This window comes from Salmo trutta, chromosome 28, assembly GCF_901001165.1.
Source record: "Salmo trutta chromosome 28, fSalTru1.1, whole genome shotgun sequence".
Taxonomy (NCBI): domain Eukaryota; kingdom Metazoa; phylum Chordata; class Actinopteri; order Salmoniformes; family Salmonidae; genus Salmo; species Salmo trutta.
Genome location: NC_042984.1, coordinates 23,196,208 through 23,217,713, shown reverse-complemented (window position 1 = coordinate 23,217,713; position 21,506 = coordinate 23,196,208). Strand labels below are relative to the sequence as shown.

The window sequence follows — 21,506 nt, the reverse complement described above, 5'->3', positions numbered from 1 at the left end:
GCCAAGATACTTGGACGTGTTTGTTTATGGTGTTGGAAACATTTCTGCTTGACAGTTTGTACTGCACTTTGAACTAACCAGCTACTAGGGCAGAACTCAGATGAGCTGGGAACACTTGCCTGAATGGGGGCCTATTATGTAAGGCCATATAAAATGCGGAGAACGCGGAAGGAATACAGACAAAATCGTATTCAACAATATTCAAAAATGTATTGACACTGAAGGAATCAACAAAATGTATTGAAAATGTATTCATTTGCCCAAGTTTATCATAAGACATGAACAGAATGCATCAGTGATGTGTATCTCCTGCAACTTTCTAAAGAGACATTGAGAATTCCCCGTTTGGGTATGTGTGGTGTGCGAGTCTACCACTTTGTGTAGCCATTAGCAATGATGCTAATGAAAGTCTTCTGGTAGATGGAAACTCTTTCCCAAAAACCTTCTCAATTATATGTTAACTACAAAGTAGCCTATGCTTACTTGGCAGAATGATATGATTATTTGCCAACTCCACCATCACATAAAATCTCTTTGATAACAACTCTTGCCTACAGTTGGGGGTAAACAAAGATCATTGGCAGTGCTAAATCTTCTGGCTCTTTCCCTATCGAAGTGAACCTCTTGTTTTGCTCTGGGGAGGTGAGGGGTAAAGGGTTTTATCAGCACCGCCTCAGAAAAGCATGGAGTACCTCACAATCTGACCACATCAAATAGCCCAACCATGCCAGCCAAGATCTCTGCATGGTAATGGCTTCTGAAACAATACAGTGACTCCCAGCGTAATATGGCCATCGGCCACAAAAAGTACCGTAGACAAAGTCTCTTTTCACAAAGGTACGAGATTTAGCCTATGGGTTAATGGTGCTAAAAACAAAACGTCAAATTTACCCATACATCAGACCACAAATAAGGCCAGACTACAACATTTAGGAACAGTCTGAGCTGCAGAGAACACTGACAGAATCCAGACATTAAAATTAACAATATTTTTTTAAATGTGTTTAACTTTCATTGAAATCAACTAAATGTATTAACTTATTAGAAAATGCATTACATTTGCCAAAGTTAAACATAAGACATGAATAAAATGCATCATAAGACAAAATGCAAAAGCACAGGAATGCCTGTCTGTGTGTGGTGCGTGCGCATGTCTACATGTGTAGCTGTTAGCGACAATGCTAACGATAACCATCTTCTGATTCAGATGGAAAGGCTTTCCCAAAACCGTCTCAATTAAATGTGAACTACAAACAAGCCTATGAATCCAGTGGCCATTTGTTTTGCAAACTCTGCAATCACATGAGGGTTACAGAAACATTGCTAATGAAACAATAGTCTCTTGCTGGTATACACTTCCATTAAAAAAGTAACTACTCAAAAGAAACATTTTATATTTTTCCCCAGACCTCAAAAGTAGTCTGTAGTTTAAGCAAGTGTTTTTTTTTTTTATTAAACAAGTGATTGACAGTAAAAAACCTGAAGCAACAAAACAGAGAGAACAGAATTTTTGGGGGAAATAAATTAAATGAACCACTCAGGCAAAAAAAGCTAATAGTCTGGCAAGGTTATGAACACTGCCATGTTACTAGAAATGTGTCCGCAACAGAGAATGTCTATAGAGTCACATACAGGAGGATATAACGTTACCCACATAGTTTTTTTAGTGAGTAGGGTTACATGCACACAATAATGAGTATTGTGGATAGTCAGATTTAAAAAAGGCGACTCGGCAACCTTTCAATCTAATATTCATTATCTCCAGAATCAAACCAGTGTCTGTGTGTGAAAACGGCACATTTGTAAGTTGTAGGAAGAAAAAATAAATCAAGTGCGTTAAGTCATTTTCAAACACAGATTTGCAGTGATATGGGGGAGAAAAAAAAAACCTCCCTAATTGCAGGTTTTGAAAATCATTGTTTCTCTTACTTTTAAACACTTGAAATATAATTAACATAATTTTTTTAATCCATCTGTTTAAGATAGGTTGCACATTTTGGGGAATATTCAGAAGTGGAAACTTTACAGAGAATATATGCAATTAATATTAAGATACCATTTAAATGTAGAGGTTTTTATATCATATGGAGACAGAAACCTTTTACCTTAATATAAGTAGACATAATTGCAAATGATTAAATCATTCCAATAGAAAAAAAAAAAAGAAAAAAACAATTTAGTTACGAACTGAACTTTAATTAAATGAGTTGACGCTTCACATGGGAAGATTTCACTGAACAACAAAAAGGGAATACTGATAAGGGAATAATGATCCCCAATGATCTCCCAAAAACATTTAACATACATCTGTAAAATTATAGTCCTGAAACTAAAGCTTTGGTTGTGTTCCTCTTCTCCCTGGACCTCCTCAATGTCCACCTCTTGAACATCAGACTGTGAGGCCTCATCTTCCAACCTTGTTGAGGATGGCTCGTTGTCAGGCTCAAAAACCCTCAAAATTGCCCGGATGGCCACCAATTTTTCAACACTAGTATTGGTCTGACTGTTGCGTGCTTTGGTGTGTGTTCCCAAACAAGGACCAGTTGCGCTCTGAGGCGGCTGATGTTGGTGGGATTTGGAGGATGATGGAGGCAAAAGAGAAAAGAGCCTCAGATCAACAAAGTCCCTGCCACCAGGTGGCTGATGAGATATGTTGGCACGACTCCCATATTGCATCTCCATCCCAAAGCCCTTGCTTGGAAGTGTACTTCTCCAGACGCTTTTTGATGTATTTCAGAACTGCCGTATCCTCTGCTTGGAGCAACACTGAACTGGGCAGGGCAGTACAGATTTATTCTCTTACATCTGCAAGCAGTCTGAACATCAGACAGGATGGCATTGTCTCCCTCAATCTGTGCAATGGCTACTGCTATAGGTTTCAGGAGTTTCAGGCTGCTTACCCACTCTCTCCCAAAATGCATTATCCAGGAGGATTCTCTTGATGGGGCTGTCCATATGGGCAGACTGTAATATGGCCATTCCTTGGAGAGACTCATTCCCCTCAAGGAGACTGTCAAACATGATGACAACACAACCCAATGGGTGTTGCTGGGCAGCTTCAATGTTGTGCTCTTATTCTTCTCACTTTGCTTGGTGAGGTAGATTGCTGCTATAACTTGATGACCCTTCACATACCTAACCATTTCCTTGGATCTCTTGTAGAGTGTATCCATTGTTTTCAGTGCCATGATGTCCTTGAGAATCAGATTCAATGCATGAGCAGCACAGCCAATGGGTGTGATGTGAGGGTAGGTCTCCTCCACTTTAGACCAAGCGGCCTTCATGTTCGCGGCATTGTCTGTCACCAGTGCAAATACCTTTTGTGTTCCAAGGTCATTGATGACTGACTTCAGCTCATCTGCAATGTAGGGACTGGTGTGTCTGTTGTCCCTTATGTCTGTACTCTTGTAGAATACTGGTTGAGGGGTGGAGATGTAGTTACTTATTCCTTGCCCACGAATATTCGACCACCCATCAGAGATGATTGCAATACAGTCTGCTTTCTCTATGATATGCTTGACCTTCACTTGAACTCTTGGTAGATAAAGCATGTCTGGTTGGAGGGGTGTATGCTGGGCGAAGAACATTCAGAAATCTCTTCCAATACACATTGCCTGTGAGCATCAGAGGTGAAACAGTTGCATACACGGCTCGAGCAAGACTTTCATCAGCATCTCTGACTACGTCCCTCCATTGAGTAAAAAAAAAAAAAACTTGATTCCAGGAGGACCCTGAGCTGTTGCTATCGATAAGGTGTCTGATTCATCATTTTCACCTCGAATAGAAGTAGAGGGACTTTTGTCAGAGCTTGTTTGTTGCGAGTGCTGAGGGAACTTTATGCACTTGGCCAGATGATTCTGCATCTTTGTTGCATTCTTCACATATGATTTTGCACAGTATTAGCAAATGTACACAGCTTTTCCTTCTATATTAGCTGCAGTGAAATTTCTCCACAAATCAGATAGTGCCCGTGGCTTTTCCCTGTAAAGATTAGATGATGAAAAAAATGAGTAAAAAAAAATACAATTCCATGTAGAGATAAATAGTTAAGCAGTTAAACAACTCCTTTATAAGATAAATGTTTTAAAATGAAACACTCAGTTAGCAGGCTCAACCAAGCTAAAACCCACATGGTAGTAAAAACTGACTTAATAATTTCTAACGTGTTACAATTTCTGCTAAACACACTTTGCTGTAGGCTACTATTTACTAGTTAACAACAAATCATGTGTCATAAAATATATTCACCCGACCCAGTATTGTAATCAAAACTTACCAGAAAGCATGTAGTCCTTGGCTCAGACAGTGTAGTAGTGTGGGCTCAAAAGCATCTCATTAGTGTGCAAGATCTTGAGAATCAGCTGCACATGTGATGGAAGAATGCACTGTGCATGCAGAGGGTTGCAATTCCATTGAATTGGGGATAGTTTAACCAAAATAGGCCACAATACCTAGAATTTCCTTATGTGTATCATATCCCACAATAAAGTTCACTGTTACAAGCTAACTTTTTTGATGAATTTAAGCAAAATTCCTGGGCTTAAATTCCCATGGAAAATTTCCAGAGAAATTCCAGGTAATTTCGTGGAAGGTTTCAGACAGTTTGCAAACCTAGATAGAGATGTTTTTTTTTGTTGCATGGGCTGCGTCTCAATCCACCACATCCGCCAATATCGCCCTTCCGCATCTGCGGTGAAAGGTGGCAGAGCTACAGTGGTGTTTGTCAGACCATAGACTTCACAAAAATCGATCTTATCACAAAAACGTCTGTAGCATCCAAACAGTTTGGCCGATTATGACCACTATTGAAACCAGAGACTCTCGTGAACACGATGGTGATCTAGGATGCCCACAAGCCTCGTATGAAGGTACCTGGAACCAGTTTTAAAAAATGAATGGAAGTATATGGAGATAGTTTAGTGTCTGAAATAAGGGACCCATATAGCTATTTTAGTGAGTAATTAGGGTTTGTGGATACTCATTAAAAAGGGCAACTCAGAAACTTTTCAACCTCATATTCATTATCTCCATTATCAAACCAGTGTCTACATAAGAAAAAAATTGCACATTTCTAAGTTGCAGAAAAAAGAGAAAAAAATGGAATGTAAAGAAGTTATAACTGATGATATCAAAAGTTTCAACATTTTAAAAGTAGTGATTTTCAAACAGATTCACAGTGATTTGGGGAGAAAGAAATACCATCCCTATGGCTAGAAACAAATTGCAGGTTTTGAAAATCATTGTTTTTCTAACATTTAAATCCTACCCTGCATTGTTTTAGGACCTTTCTGATCTTTTTTGACCACAAAAGTGCCTTTTTCACATATGTAGACAATTGGCTTGGTGCTGAGATAATGAATATGAAGTGGCAGAGTTTCCCTTTAATATAATAGTTAAAAAAAACATTCACATGCTTTCAAGAATAACTATTTCCCTAATAATCTTGTTTACAAGGACACATTTAAAAGCAGGCTACCTGATGGGACGTAAAAGAAAATCACACTACCACATTTTTGCAAAGCCTATTCGATTCGATTTAGGACAGACCTGTCAGAACCTTATGATTTATTTTTTGACTGTCTGTTTTGCCATGTACAAATGAGTAATTCAATGTGTTTCTATGGGCTATAGCAGCAAAGGCCAAAGTACATTTTAGAAATGTTAGATATTTTAAGTCGGTGTATTAGCAAAAAGTTATTAAAAATATGAATTTCAGCAGGACCGCAGTTGTAAAGGAAAAACAGAATCGTTTTCAGAATTGACATTTTCACAAGGACCGACTGATAGTAACTCAATAAGTAGGTTTACAATTAGTAAGTTTACCCAATAAAAATGATATTAAACCGATTATGCAATAGTTATGTAAACACCATACTCTGCTTATCTTATCTTAAAAAAGGTACACTAGGTAGAAAATCACTGTCCTGGTTGCTAAAATTCAAGTAGTTTGCCTAATTTCAGTTTGTGAGAAAACAAGTGTAAAGAATCATTGTACCATTTAAATCGCTGTTAAATATATTTTCAATAACCCCAAATATTGTATTTTTCAGATTTTTGAAGCTGGTGTACAAAACAGAAACTAAAAGATGCAAAAACAAAACTTAAGAATGGGAAGGTAGGACAGATGTACCTTTTCTTAGACTTGCTTTCGATGAGAATGACAGATCGATAAGTCACATTTCTACATGAATTTGCTCAGGTCCCCAAAAAGTTACATATTGCAGCTTTAATCTGCGTAAAGTCAAAATCAAGAGAGCATTCGCGGATTAAAACACCTGGTTTTCTGAGCAATCTTTCGAAATGATTACGACACGTAATGACCTTAAATCGGCATACCAGCGGTGCATTTGATCTGCGCATGTGCTAGCACCAACCGAGCGAGCCTCCCTCTTCAGCGTGAGTGAGGTGTTTTCGGAACTGAATGCATGCATCTTGGAAGGAGTTTGCACATACAAACTCTATATGTACGAACTCAGAATCGAATATGCTTAGCAAAAATAACATGTTCGCTGTGGTGGAACGTTTATTTTGATTGGCAGTTTTCTGCTAGTGCCGAGCAAGTTACTTTTTGGTTTTCAAACAACTAATAACAGTTGCTTTGGGAAGCATCTACTTGAAAATACATGATCTAAGGGATTGATAGTTGGTATTCAGCAGTCATAAAAGTATGCCTCATTTACTTTGAAGAACTACAAAATAGTGATTTTGTCAGATAGCATAGGCAGCATTTCTATAGAGATGAGATGACTTGGAATGAAATAGTCAGTGAATAAAACAAAATATACACAACTGAAATATTTGAATTAAGTAAAATAATGTGAATAAATGGTTAATAAGTGATAAGCAGTAATAGGCGGTCACTACCATCATGGGACTTTTATTGACCGTTTTATTCTGTCTTGTTACAGCATTCAACCCGCATAATGCATTCGATGTTTAAAAATAATTATCGAACCCAAACCAAAAAACACTAATCACTCAGCACTATTTTCTGCATTTATCAGATTGCCATCATGTAACCTGATTTCAGATGTGTTCATGTAAAAATTATTATTAGGTTCTAATTGCAAAGTAAGTAAACGTTTTAATCTAACTATTATAATAATCCGACTATACAAAATAATCGTTTTTGTGTGCATGTAACCGCACTGAATGTTGTTGCTAGCAAATCCCGCGACCAGATATCAAAACTCAATTCAGCCTCGATAAGAAAAAGGAGTTGAGCGTTCCTCAGCTAGCTGCATCACAGTCCCTGCTGTTGTGGATGAATCGAGTTTGTGACTAACGTTAGTTAACTAGCATTATGCAAACTTGCTAAAAAGCTATGTTCATACCTGATGTGGCATGTCACGTTTCTTTACTTTGCTGGGTAGGGTCTCGGGAACTGCTAAACTTGTAGCCAGGTCAAGAATTTCCCAAATGTTTGGTAGCTGGTGAACGTATTCTTCGTTCAATGGAAACTTTTCTGGTGTTAAACTGAAAGAAATGGCAATGGATCACACAAACCTTACGTAACCGTAACGGGCTAGCTATGAATAAAGACGATAAATCAAAACATGTATTATGCAGAACAAAATAGCTAACGTTAGGAGTATAAACTCGCAAACAAGTAATATTGTAGCAAGATAGCTAGGTAGCCATATTAAGTAGCTCGTAAAGTATAACAATAATATTCACCAACATTACCAAATTAAACGCAGTAAAATGACATTAGCTAACTACATTGTCAGCAAGTTCAAATATTAACAAACTAGCTGCCTACAAATGCCGCGAGCTAGCCGCGCAGTTGCGAAGCGCCAGAAAAGCGTGCAGCGCTGCGCGAGCGAACAATTTTTTCAGTCTCAAACGCATCAAAACACATATTACTGAAAGTCCGTGCATCATTATCAAATGTATTTAAAACGTGTGCATGTTATAAAGACCAAATTGAAAGCTTATTAGTAAAAATACTTACATTAATCCGTACGGAGGCAAATCTTTAATCTATCCATAAATAGCTACAACCACCACTTCTGCGTTGTCCCGCCCCACAGCTCAGCAGAAAGGTATATCACCGCAAGTAACCAATCATAACAAACATGTAAGAATAATCTCTCTTTTTATTGGACAGGAGGAGCATGACAGTCTCATGTTTTTGGTCGAATAGAACTCCTCTGAATTTATTGAAGACGATGCCCCCCCTGCCATATAGGGGTGTGTCCTGACGTCATAGAAAACCAGCTAAGAGCTCAACAATTCGGCTGTTGTGAAGTTTGGAATTATGTGTATTTGGGGATTTCTCATAATGACTGAAAGGAGAATTGGTGAATGTTGTTGTTTTTCTACAGTGAGCTATGATTCTATCGCAAGAAAGAGACATTAACAATGTGGATACAAAAATGTAAAGTGTTTCTGGTTATGAATTATACATTGTCAAAGGCTGCATCAAAGCCTCTCTTCCTCTCTGCATTGAAAACGAATGCCACATCCCAAAGAGGAGGAGAATCAATTGGTTAGGGAAACTGATTTTGTATGCAGCCCAGTGTTGTTGAGTTAGAGCTTAACTTGGGGCACATGCCTTTCTGGAGGTAGTCTGAAGGAATTAATGTCAGGCCTCTTTGTCTGTCAGTGATCATGTGTGAAGGCTGCGAGCTGAGCATGGCTAGGTTGGTTTCACTTACAAATAATGGAGAATTTCAGACCTTTAAACCAGAGCCACATCTTTGACCAGTAGGCTATTAGAATTTTTATAGCACCAAGTGGTTCCCCAAAGCCATATTGTGAACAGCAGGACACATGCTCACTCATCACTCATTGGAAAGTGATGTTGTTGTAGGGTCACATGGGCCCCACTCAGACGGTTTCCTGCGACCTGGGTGTGTCTCTCAAATCTAACCTACCAGAACTCTCCTCACAAAGCACTTTGCAGATGGCTAGATGTGTGTAGTGTGGAGGAGGAGGCTCAGTGTGTAACAGTGACCGCATGAAGCTTTGTCTGCGTACCTTGTGTGGGCGTATACATGTGTGTGAATGTGTAGGCAATGGTTAGTAGTCTAGTCTTTCAACGTGCTCATACACACAGCATATGATGGAGTGTGTGAATCTGGCGTGAGCGCCATTGTGCTATGTGTACATGTAAATGAACATCTGGCAAGGTATGTGGGTTGCATGTGCAACAGAACAGGCATGTGTAATATTTTCCCTGTGCCTTTATGTGCCTGCGTCTGCACGTGCAGGAATCTAGGCCATCCCTGTGGCTTTGTGTCTGAGGGGCGGATCAGTGTATGTGGGGGAAGTGAGGCATGGGGGTGTGTGGTGGTGCCTGGGTCAGGGGTGTGTCCACTGTGTAAACACAGTGCAACTGAGGAACAGGAGACACTCTCTCCCTCTCAAATTCCACCCCATGCTCACACCCCCTCCATACACTAGGCATCCTCTCTCCCGAATGCAGACTCCACTGGAACATAAACAAGCCACAAATTCTCTGGATTCACCTCCAATGGTGGAAATTCCCATTTGCCCAGTGCTCTTGATGGTGAGTGAAATGTGTATTAAAGGATGATGCACAAAGGACGTTTGCAATTTTCAGTCCATCATGTTTACTGTTCTGCTTTTACTGTGTTCACCACAAGGGCACATATCCCAGACTGTCCTATTTAAAAAGCCCCAGAGCCACAGTGAGTCCAGCTGGAAAAGCAAATAAAAGCTCACTGACCAGGCCCATGACTCTATGAATGCAGTCTTGAACTTGAACTCATGGTGAATGTAGTAAGTTTAAAATGAATTGAAATAGAGGCTCTTTCCGCTATAAAAGTAATAATTTACCATTTAATTATCAATGATATGACATATTCATAAATCCTAACACTTATTGTGACCTCTTGCTGCATTATGACTTATTTACAAAAACTGACTTCATTTTATACAGCCCTGTAGGCGGCTTGGGTGAGTTCCCAGCCCACTTAGCCCAAGAGAAATGTTTGATAGACAATTTCCACTTATTTGAGGAACATTAACAAGCAGCAGCTTTGTCTGAAAAGGATTCTCACCCATCTACGTATAACCCTTCCTCTGAGATAAAGTATAGAGAAAAACAATACAACACAAATCATCCTGGTAATAAACACATAATCAACAATGTGAAAAAATACTGGTAACTGCCAAAATAAAGGAAACACCAACATGAAGGGCCGGTTTTGCGGACACAGATTAATAATCTAATCATAGACTAAATTGCTTTTAAACTGGACTAACTGAATTGGCCTTAATCTAGATCTAAGTGAAGCCTTAAATGAAACCTGGCCAGAGACAGGTTAAACTTCGGATGAATGGATGTTGGTACCCAGGTTGACCTTGGCAATGGAGGAAAATGGATTACCTGGACTTTCAATGATGATCACAGAGCACCTCCAAGGCCAGGCAGAAAGGCAGTTATAGACAGGAGCAACCCACTGAATGATTTTGATGAAATCAATTTCTGTGACAATTTCCGTATGTACAAAGAAAATGCTGCTGACATAATTTGTATGCTTGAGCCAAGGCTTTCATCTGACTCTCTTAGGGGAAAGCTCATCTTCATATAATAGGACCTGAGCAACAACGTTACAACCGAGCTCATATCGGCACCTGAGGTGTAGTGGAGCGCACGTTTGGTGTATGGAAGAGTCATTTCCAGTGTCTCAGAAACACATTGCGCTTTCTACCAAGAAGATGCTGCATTGTCATAATTCCAACAGCAGTGCTTCACAATTACCTCTAACAGCATGGCTGTCCAGATCCTCGCATTGAAGATGAGGATGACCCCATGTTCCCATGGTTGAGGCAGAGAATGACAGAAATGGACTCGCCTGCAGAGATGCTTTTGCTATGCAGCACTTCCAACAAAGATAGCTAAGTAATATCCAAAACATTTTCTTTCACAAATGGAAATATCTGGACCCCGAACTGGTGCTGATTTGAGAAGAAGATTGGTACTACTGCTGCTTCATGTTTCTCTCCTACTCCTTCATAGCCAACTCAACGTGAAAGATGTGCATCTTCATGTCATGCTCTTCTTTTAAATACACTGCTCAAAAAAATGAAGGGAGCACTTAAACAACAATGTAACTCCAAGTCAATCACACTTCTGTGAAATCAAACTGTCCACTTAGGAAGCAACACTGATTGACATTTATTGTCACATGCTGTTGTGCAAATGGAATAGACAACAGGTGGAAATTATAGGCAATTAGCAAGACACCCCCAATAAAGGAGTGGTTCGGCAGGTGGTGACCACAGACCACTTCTCAGTTCCTATGCTTCCTGGCTGATGTTTTGGTCACTTTTGAATGCTGGCGGTGCTTTCACTCTAGTGGTAGCATGAGACGGCGTCTACAACCCACACAAGTGTCTCAGGTAGTGCAGCTCATCCAGGATGGCATATCAATGCGAGCTGTGGCAAGAAGGTTTGCTGTGTCTGTCAGCGTAGTGTCCAGAGCATGGAGGCGCTACCAGGAGACAGGCCAGTACATCAGGAGACGTGGAGGAGGCCGTAGGAGGGCAACAACCCAGCAGCAGGACCGCTACCTCCGCCTTTGTACAAGGAGGAGCAGGAGGAGCACTGCCAGAGCCCTGCAAAATGACCTCCAGCAGGCCACAAATGTGCATGTGTCTGCTCAAACGGTCAGAAACAGACTCCATGAGGGTGGTATGAAGGCCCGACGTCCACATGTGGGGGTTGTGCTTACAGCCCAACACCGTGCAGGACGTTTGGCATTTGCCAGAGAACGCCAAGATTGGCAAATTCGCCACTGGCGCCCTGTGCGCTTCACAGATGAAAGCAGGTTCACACTGAGCACATGTGACAGACTTGACAGTGTCTGGAGACGCCGTGGAGAACGTTCTGCTGCCTGCAACATCCTCCAGCATGACCGGTTTGGCGGTGGGTCAGTCATGGTGTGGGGTGGCATTTCTTTGGGGGGGCCGCACAGCCCTCCATGTGCTCGCCAGAGGTAGCCTGACTGCCATTAGGTACCGAGATGAGATCCTCAGACCCCTTGTGAGACCATATGCTGGTGCGGTTGGCCCTGGGTTCTTCCTAATGCAAGACAATGCTAGACCTCATGTGGCTGGAGTGTGTCAACAGTTCCTGCAAGAGGAAGGCATTGATGCTATGGACTGGCCCGCCCGTTCCCCAGACCTGAATCCAATTGAGCACATCTGGGACATCATGTCTCGCTCCATCCACCAACGCCACGTTGCACCACAGACTGTCCAGGAGTTGGCGGGTGCTTTAGTCCAGGTCTGGGAGGAGATCCCTCAGGAGACCATCCGCCACCTCATCAGGAGCATGCCCAGGCGTTGTAGGGAGGTCATACAGGCACGTGGAGGCCACACACACTACTGAGCCTCATTTTGACTTGTTTTAAGGACATTACATCAAAGTTGGATCAGCCTGTAGTGTGGTTTTCCACTTTAATTTTGAGTGTGACTCCAAATCCAGACCTCCATGGGTTGATAAATTGGATTTCCATTGATTATTTTTGTGTGATTTTGTTGTCAGCACATTCAACTATGGAAAGAAAAAAGTATTTAATAAGATTATTTGATTCATTCAGATCTAGGATGTGTTATTTTAGTGTTCCCTTTATTTTTTTGAGCAGTGTACATTAGTTTACGCTCATGAAATTCCATGGTCAGTTTCTCATGCATGCTCAGCTTGTCTTTGTCCTCCAGCCCGGGTTAGTGACAAAATCTTCCCTCCTGGCTGCTGCAGATGTAGTGATTTGCCCTTCATCCTGTCTTGTCCCCTACAATCTAAGGTGATCATCTGCCTCTAGAAAATGATTACATTGCTGCATTAGAGAACATTATTTCTTCAAGAGTTGAGTTCCTTACATTATGTTTTATTATGGGAGTGCAAGAGATGACTTACAACATTACATATTCCCTGCAGTCCGGGGATGGCACATGTTGAATGAATGTGTCCTACCAAATGAGGATTGGAACGGTCTCCAATCTGAACTGTCTTTGGTCTTACTAGGGGGTCAGCCACCAGTCTTGAAACACTCCCTATGAGCAACAGCATTTGTCTTCTTTTAGTTGATTTTTATGTTTTTCCACAGGACCTTAGAAAGACAAGATAATAAAGAAATGATTCGTAATTATGTATGATATTGTTTTGTTACATTTTAAAAATAATATATATTTTTTGTATACATTTTTAGCGATATCTAATTGGTAGTTAGTCTTGTCCCATTGCTGAAACTCCCGTACGGACTTGGGAGAGGCAAAGGTCGAGGGACATGCGTCCTCCAAAACATGACCCCTTCAAGCCGCACTGCTTTTTGACACACTGCTTGCTTAACCCGGAAGCCAGCGCACCAATATTTCAGAAGAAACACAGTACAGCTGGCGACCGAAGTCGCCCGGCCCGTCACAAGGGGTCGCTAGAGCGCGATGGGACAAGGACATCCCAGCCAGTCAAACCCTCCCCTAACCCGGACAACACTGGGCCAATTGTGCGACACTTCATGGGTCTCCCGGTTGGCTGCGACACAGCCTGGGATCGAACCCAGGTCTGTAGTGACGCCTCTGGCACTGCAATGCAGTGCCTTACACCGCTGCGCCACTCAGGAGTTTGTTACTGTCACAAATACATTTAGGCCCCACTGTGTTACTACGCAAGAAAACTGACATTTCAAAGTGATTTGTAAAAGTGAGGCAACAATAAATATAGCATTTTGTCTGAAGTTATTGTAGCGTCCTTTTGTTAATTTCTTTTACTTTATTAGAGTTCAATTCATTACAAATGGTAGTCCAGGCATTCTTTTTCTTATTTTCTGTTGACTAATCACTCTGTTTGTTCTCGATAATTGGGTGATTTGACACAATTCAATTTCAAAGTTTTCTTTTACCTCTGTCCATTGTTTGGTTTAGATGACTTGCTCCAATTCCAGTCAATAATCAAATTCTTATTTACAATGATGGCCTACCACGGAGAAAAAGGCCTCCTGGGGGAGGGGGGCTGGGATAAAAAAATAAAAAATGTAGGGCAAATCACACATCACGACAAGACATCACAATACCACATAAAAGAGAGACCTAAGACAACACAACATGGCGGAAAAACATGATAACACAGCACAGTAGCAACACAGCATGACAACAACAAAGCAGCAACGCAACATGGTAGCAGCACAAACATGGTACAAACATTGTTAGGCACAGACAACAGCACAAAGGGCAAAAGGTAGAGACCACAAATACTTCACGCAAAGCAGCCACAAGTGTCAGTAAGATTATGTATTAATGTCCCATCCCTGGTTTAGAAGCATCCTTAGTTTAGCACAAGGTCCACATTCTTTATCTAATTAGGCTTCACAAAAACGAACTGAGTTGTCCTTATTTACCTTAGTCTGGGACTCCCTAGTCTAGAACTAATTAGTCTGAAGTTAAGCAAAGTCTCAGAAAGCCATTTTTTAAATCTGGATTCATTTAAGTAGAATTAGCCTGGTCCTGATTTCAATTAATTTCTGTCCAAGAAACCGCCCGCAAGTTTCTTAATAGGGCGTTGGGCCACCACAAGCCAGGACAGCTTCAATGCACTTTTGCATACATTTGACAAGTATCTGGAACTCTATTGGAGGGATGCGACACCATTCTTCCATGAGAAATTCAATAATTTGGTGTTTTGTTGATGGTGGTGGAAATTGCTCAGGCGCCTCTCCAGAATCTCCCATCATGCTCATCAAACCATTCAGTGACCCCTTGTGCACTGTGGATGGGGGCATTGTCATCATATGGGGGAATAGCCATTTTTATTCATGACCCTAAGCATGATGGGATATTAATTGCTAAGGAATTGCTCAGGAACCACACCTATGTGAAGCACCTGCTTTCAATGTACTTTGTATCCCTCAGTCACTCAAGTGATGCTGATCCATCACGACTGATCGCCGTGTCTCCAGCCCGCCTAGCGACTCACTGGACCCCTATGATCCCTCGGCTACGCATGCCTCTCCCTTATGTCAATATGCCTTGTCCATTGCTGTTTTGGTTAGTGATTATCGCCTTATTTCACTGTAGAGCCTCTAGCCCTGCTCAATACACCCTAACCTTTTAGTTCCACCTGCCACACATGCTGTGACCTCACCTGGTTTAAATGATGTTTCTAGAGACAATATCTCTCTCATCATCACTCAATGCATATGTTTACCTCCACTGTATTCACATTCTAACATACCTTTGTCTGTACATTATGCCTTGAATCTATTCTATCACGCCCAGAAACCTGCTCCTTTTACTCTGTTCTGAATGTACTAGACGACCAGTTCTTATAGCCTTTAGCCGTAACCTTATTCTACTCCTCCTCTGTCCCTCTGGTGATGTAGAGGTTACTCCAGGCCCTGCAGTGCCTAGCTTCACTCCCATTCCCCAGGCGCTCTCATTTGCTGACTTCTGTAACCGTAAAAGCCTTGGTTTCATGCATGTTAACATTAGAAGCCTCCTCCCTAAGTTTGTTTTATTCACTGCTTTAGCACACTCTGCCAACCCGGATGTCCTAGCCGTGTCTGAATCCTGGCTAAGGAAGACCACCAAAAACCCTGACATTTCCATCCCTAACTATAACATTTTCCGACAAGATAGAACTGCCAAAGGGGGCGGAGTTGCAATCTATTGCAGAGATAGCCTGCAGAGTTCTGTCTTACTATCCAGGTCTGTACCCAAACAATTTGAGCTTCTACTTTTAAAAATCCACTTTTCCAGAAACAAGTCTCTCACTGTTGCCGCTTGCTATAGACCACCTTCTGCCCCCAGCTGGCCCTGGACCATATGTGAATTGATTACCCCCCATCTATCTTCAGAACTCGTGCTGTTAGGTGACCTAACTGGGACATGCTTAACACCCCGGCCATCCTACAATCTAAGCTTGATGCCCTCAATCTCACAAAAATTATCAATGAACCTACCAGGTACAACCACAAATCCGTAAACACGGGCACCCTCAGATATCATCCTGACCAACCTGCCCTCCAAATACACCTCTGCTGTCTTCAACCAGGATCTCAGCGATCACTGCCTCATTGCCTGCATCCATAATGGATCTGCGGTCATACGACCACCCCTCATCACTGTCAAACGCTCCCTAAAACACTTCAGTGAGCAGGCCTTTCTAATCGACCTGTCCTGGGTATCCTGGAAGGATATTGACCTCATTCCGTCAGTAGAGAATGCCTGGTTATTCTTTAAAAGTGCTTTCCTCACCATCTTAAATAAGCATGCCCCATTCCAAAAATGTAGAACCAGGAACAGATATAGCTGTTGGTTAACTCCAGACCTGACTGCCCAGCACACAAACATCCTGTGGCGTACTACATTAGTATCGAATAGCCCCTGCAATATGCAACTTTTCAGGTTAGTCAGGAACCAATATACACAGGCAGTTTGAAAAAGCTAGCCTTTGCTTTCCTAACAGAAATTTGCATCCTGTAGCACAAACTCCAAAAAGTTCTGGGACACTGTAAAGTCCATGTAGAATAAGAGAACCTCCTCCCAGCTGCCCACTGCACTGACGCTAGGAAATACTGTCACCACCGATAAATCCATGATAATTGAGATTTTCAATAAGAATTTTTCTACGGCTGGCCACGCTTTCCACCTGGCTACCCCTACCTCGGTCAACAGCCCTGCACCCCCCACAGCAACTTGCCCAAGCCTCCCCCATTTCTCCTTCACACAAATCCAGACAGCTGATGTTCTGAAAGAGCTGCAAAATCTGGACCCCTACAAATCAGCTGGGCTAGACAATCTGGACCCTCGCTTTCTAAAATTATCCGCCGAAATTGTTGCAACCCCTATTACTAGCCTGTTCAACCTCTCTTTCGTATCGTCTGAGATCCCCAAAGATTGGAAAGCTGCCGCGGTCATTCCCCTCTTCAAAGGGGGTGACACTCTAGACCCAAACTGCTACAGATCTATATCTATCCTACCCTGCCTTTCTAAGGTCTTCGAAAGCCAAGTTCACAAACAGATCACGGACCATTGCGAATCCCACTGTACCTTCTCCGCTAAGGAATTTGGTTTCCGAGCTGGTCATGGGTGCACCTCAGCCACGCTCAAGGTCCTAAACGATATCATAACCGCCATCGATAAGAGACAATACTGTGCAGCTGTATTCATCAACCTGGCCAAGGCTTTCAACTCTGTCAATCACCACATTCTTATTGGCAGACTCAACAGCCTTGGTTTCTCAAATGACTGCCTCGCCTAGTTCACCAACTACTTCTCAGACCGAGTTCAGTGTGTCAAATCGGAGGGCCTGTTGTCCGGACCTCTGGCAGTCTCTATGGGGGTGCCACAGGGTTCAATTCTCGGGCCGACTCTCTTCTCTGTACACATCAATGATGTCACTCTTGCTGCTGGTGATTCTCTGATCCACCTCTACGCAGACGACACCATTCTGTATACTTCTGGCCCTTCTTTGGACACTGTGTTAACTAACCTCCAGGCGAGCTTCAATGCCATACAACTCTCCTTCCGTGGCCTCCAACTGCTCTTAAATGCAAGTAAAACTAAATGCATGCTCTTCAACCGATCACTGCCCGCACCTGCCGGCCCATCCAGCATCACTCCCCTGGACGGTTCTGACTTAGAATATCCACATATTATATATATATAATATTCACCCTTCCAAAGAAGGGCCAAAAGTCCCTGTCTTAGGTCAGTTAGGATCACCACTTTATTTTAAGAATGTGAAATGTCAGAATAATAGTAGAGAGAAGGATTTATTTCAGCTTTTATTTCTTTCATCACATTCCCAGTGGGTCAGAAGTTTACATACACTCAATTAGTATTTGGTAGCATTGCCTTTAAATTGTTGAACTTGGGTCAAACGTTTCGGGTAGCCTTCCACAAGCTTCCCACAATAAATTGGGTGAATTTTGGCCCATTCCTCCTGACAGAGCTGGTGTAACTGAGTCAGGTTTGTAGGCCTCCTTGCTCGCACACACTTTTTCAGTTCTGCCCAGAAATTTTCTATAGGATTTAGGTCTGGGCTATGTGATGGCCACTCCAATACCTTGACTTTGTTGTCCTTAAGCCATTTTGCCACAACTTTGGAAGTATGCTTAAGGTCATTGTCCATTTGGAAGACCCATTTGTGACCAAGCTTTAACTTCCTGACTGATATGGCTTGAGATGTTGCTTTAATATATCCACATAATTTCTTCCTCATGATGCCATCTATTTTCTGAAGTGCACCAGTCCCTCCTGTAATAAAGCACCCCCACAACATGATGCTGCCACCCCCATGCTTCATGGTTGGGATGGTGTTCTTTGGCTTGCAAGCCTCCCCCTTTTTCCTCCAAACATAACGATGGTCATTATGGCCAAACAGTTCTATTTTTGTTTCATCAGACCAGAGGACATTTCTCCAAAAGGTTCGATCTTTGTCCCCATGTGCAGTTGCACACCGTAGTCTGGCTTTGTTATGGCGGTTTTGGAGCAGTGGCTTCTTCCTTGCTGATATAGATACTTTTGTAGCTGTTTCCTCCAGCATCTTCACAAGGTCCTTTGCTGTTGTTCTAGGATTGATTTGCACTTTTCGCACCAAAGTACGTTCATCTCTAGGAGACAGAAGGCGTCTCCTTCCTGAGCGGTATGACGGCTGCGTGGTCCCATGGTGTTTATACTTGCGTACTATTGTTTGTACAGATGAACGTGGTACCTTCAGGCGTTTGGAAATTGCTCCCAAGCATGAACCAGAGCTGTGGTGGTCTACAATATTTTTTTCTGATTTCTTTTGATTTCCCCATGATGTCAAGCAAAGAGGCACTGAGTTTGAAGGCAGGCTTTGAAGTACATCCACAGGTACACCTCCAATGGACTCAAATGATGTCAATTAGTCTATCAGAAGCTTCTAAAGCCATGACATCATTTTCTGGAATTTTCCAAGCTGTTTAAAGGCACAGTCAACTTAGTGTATGTAAACCTCTGACCCACTGGAATTGTGATACAGTGAATTATAAATTAAATAATCCGTCTGTAATCAATTGTTGGGGAAATTACTTGTGTCATGCACAAAGTAGATGTCCTAACCAACTTGCCAAAACTATAGTTTGTTAACAAGACATTTGTGGAGTGGTTGAAAAACTAGTTTTAATGACTCCAACCTAAGTGTATGTAAACTTCCGACTTCAACTGTATATCCAGCCAGCCGCTACATAAAGCCCATTTCATGAGTGTTGATTCATATTTTGTTCCAACTGTTAACCCACTACACATTGGGCCATATCAACAGAGAAACTGTAATATTCTGTAATTGTTTTGTAGAACACCGGAATGTACAATGACGCAACATACTATATGCAGGTTTCTTATTAACTGCAGTAAAATTATTGGTTGGGTGAAAGACATACAGAGAAGTGAGAGAGACGAAAAAAGGAGCAGCAGGAGGAAAGGAAAAGAGGAGAGAGAGGAGGTGGGACGACTCAATGCACCAGAGGAAGAGGAAAACAACAATGTGTGTATTACTAGAGAATCGAGGCACAGCAGAGTGAAAAGGAAGGAGGCATGTTGTATGGCTGTTTAACACCAGTAAACTGCAGAGTCATTGCTCATCAGCCCCAGATCAATGTCAAGTGTTGCACAACAACCGGCCCTGGGAAAAAAAACGTCCCCGACCCCCATTGCCCTGGCTGTTCCTCCACCTCTGCCCCACTTGGCTCTGTGTGGAGATAAGGGAGGGGTTGACACACAGCACAGCACCATGCATGTGAGAACTACCCCAGATCAGAGGTTAAGGAGCACACAGAACATGTGACCGTCCCTGGAAAAACGTATAGCGAAGAGAACAAAAGAGAGAGCGGAAATGAAAGAGACATGTCAATCATAGACCCTAGTGTGTAAGTGTTTTCTGTTTTGAATTGATTATCGCTTCCCACTGGACACAGACATCCGTTCAACGTCTAGTTTTGATTTACATTTAATCGAGATGTCAACTAACGTGAATTCAATGTGAAATCAACAAAACATTTAACAATGTCATTGGATGAAGGTAAAAAAAGTGGGTGAAAAATAGACAAACATTCCCAAAAAGGTCTTTACAGTGATGATTTTTTGCAAATCCAATCAATTTCCACATTGATATAACATCCATCAAATTGAATTTGTTTGTTGAAATGACGTGGAAACAACATTGATTCAACCAGTTTGTGCCCAGTGGGTTGTCACTTGGGTGTGGAGGTTGATATATACTCTGTTTGCACATGTTCATATTGATATATGTTTGAAAATGTTAATTTACTTTATGTTTGCACATGTTCATATTAACATGCATTGGCAGCACATGCAGCACATGTTGATATACTGTAATTTTGTACTAGCTTTTTTCCATAGGAAATAAATACATTGTTGAGTGAAAGATGAAATGAAGAGTAATCAGGATAGGTTTAAATGTTAATAAATAAAGATTTTGTCACGACTTCCGCCGAAGTCGGTTCCTCTCCTTGTTCGGGCGGCGTTCGGCGTCACCGGTCTTCTAGCCATCGCCGATCCATTTTCCATTTGTTTTGTCTTGTTTTCCTACACACCTCTGTTCCCCCCATGTCTGTGTGTGGAATTGTTTGTTGTTTCGTGTATGTGCACGTCTGACTGGTTTGTGCCGGGGTACGTCTACCCTTAGTTGTTTAGTGTTCTTAGTGCCGTGTGTTTTGTTCACCGAAATAAACTGCTCCGTTTGCTACCCAATTCTGCTCTCCTGCGCCTGACTTTCCTGCAGCCAGTTACGCAAACGCTACAGACTTACATTTATTTTATGCAGGATACTTGTTGCACATTGAGTCTAGACCAGTGGTTCTTAACCTTGTTGGAGGTACTGACCCCCACCAGTTTCATATGCGCATTCACTGAACCCTTCTTAATTGGAAAAATGGCTCTCTTCACCTTGAATTCAGCGAGCGTTGTGTTCTTGTATTGTCCATCTCCATGCAGCTTAAGGAAGTGTTCTCTTAGTTTTGCCGGTGCTAGACTAGAATTGCTCAACTTGGCATTGCAAATCATGCAGTTAGGACGCTGACTCTCATCACGTTCCGTTATACATGTGAATCCATATTGTACATATTCGTCCGACCACTTTCTTTTTTTGCTCGACATAGTTAGTATGAAGGGATTAAAATATTAAGAAAGAAATCACACGACGTACCATCACGACAGTCACAATTCGACTACTGAGAGCGCCAAATTCCCTGCAGCACAGATAGGCCAAGCGATGTTGCGTGATCACCTGCAGCCAATGATGGCCAAGCGGGGCGTGTCATCACGAATCATATGAGTCGGGTGTGTGTCTTGACCTCCGCCGAACCCCTGAGACTGACTCACCGAACCCCTGGGGTTCGATCGAACCCAGGTTAAGAACCACTGGTCTAGACAGTGTGCGTAAAACGTTGGACCAACTTTTAATATTTCCCAATCATTTGACCTCTGCCACACAGACTAACGGGCGTGTGGAAAGAAATGGGCATACATTATCTCATGGGGGTGCCCTGATT

At 42.1% G+C, this 21,506-nt stretch overlaps 1 protein-coding gene across 1 annotated transcript in view; it reads right to left on the bottom strand.

Moving 5' to 3' along the window:
- Window positions 1–8,091, bottom strand: part of LOC115165835 (vitamin D3 receptor A) — an 83,538-nt gene extending 75,447 nt beyond the window's left edge. Inside the window, exons 1-2 of the mRNA XM_029719255.1 lie at window positions 7,955–8,091; window positions 7,335–7,476 (exon numbers count right to left, since the gene is read on the bottom strand). The gene's annotated coding sequence lies outside the window, so the exon portion shown is untranslated. The remainder of the gene's footprint in view (window positions 1–7,334; window positions 7,477–7,954) is intronic.
- Window positions 8,092–21,506: the final 13,415 nt, after the last annotated feature.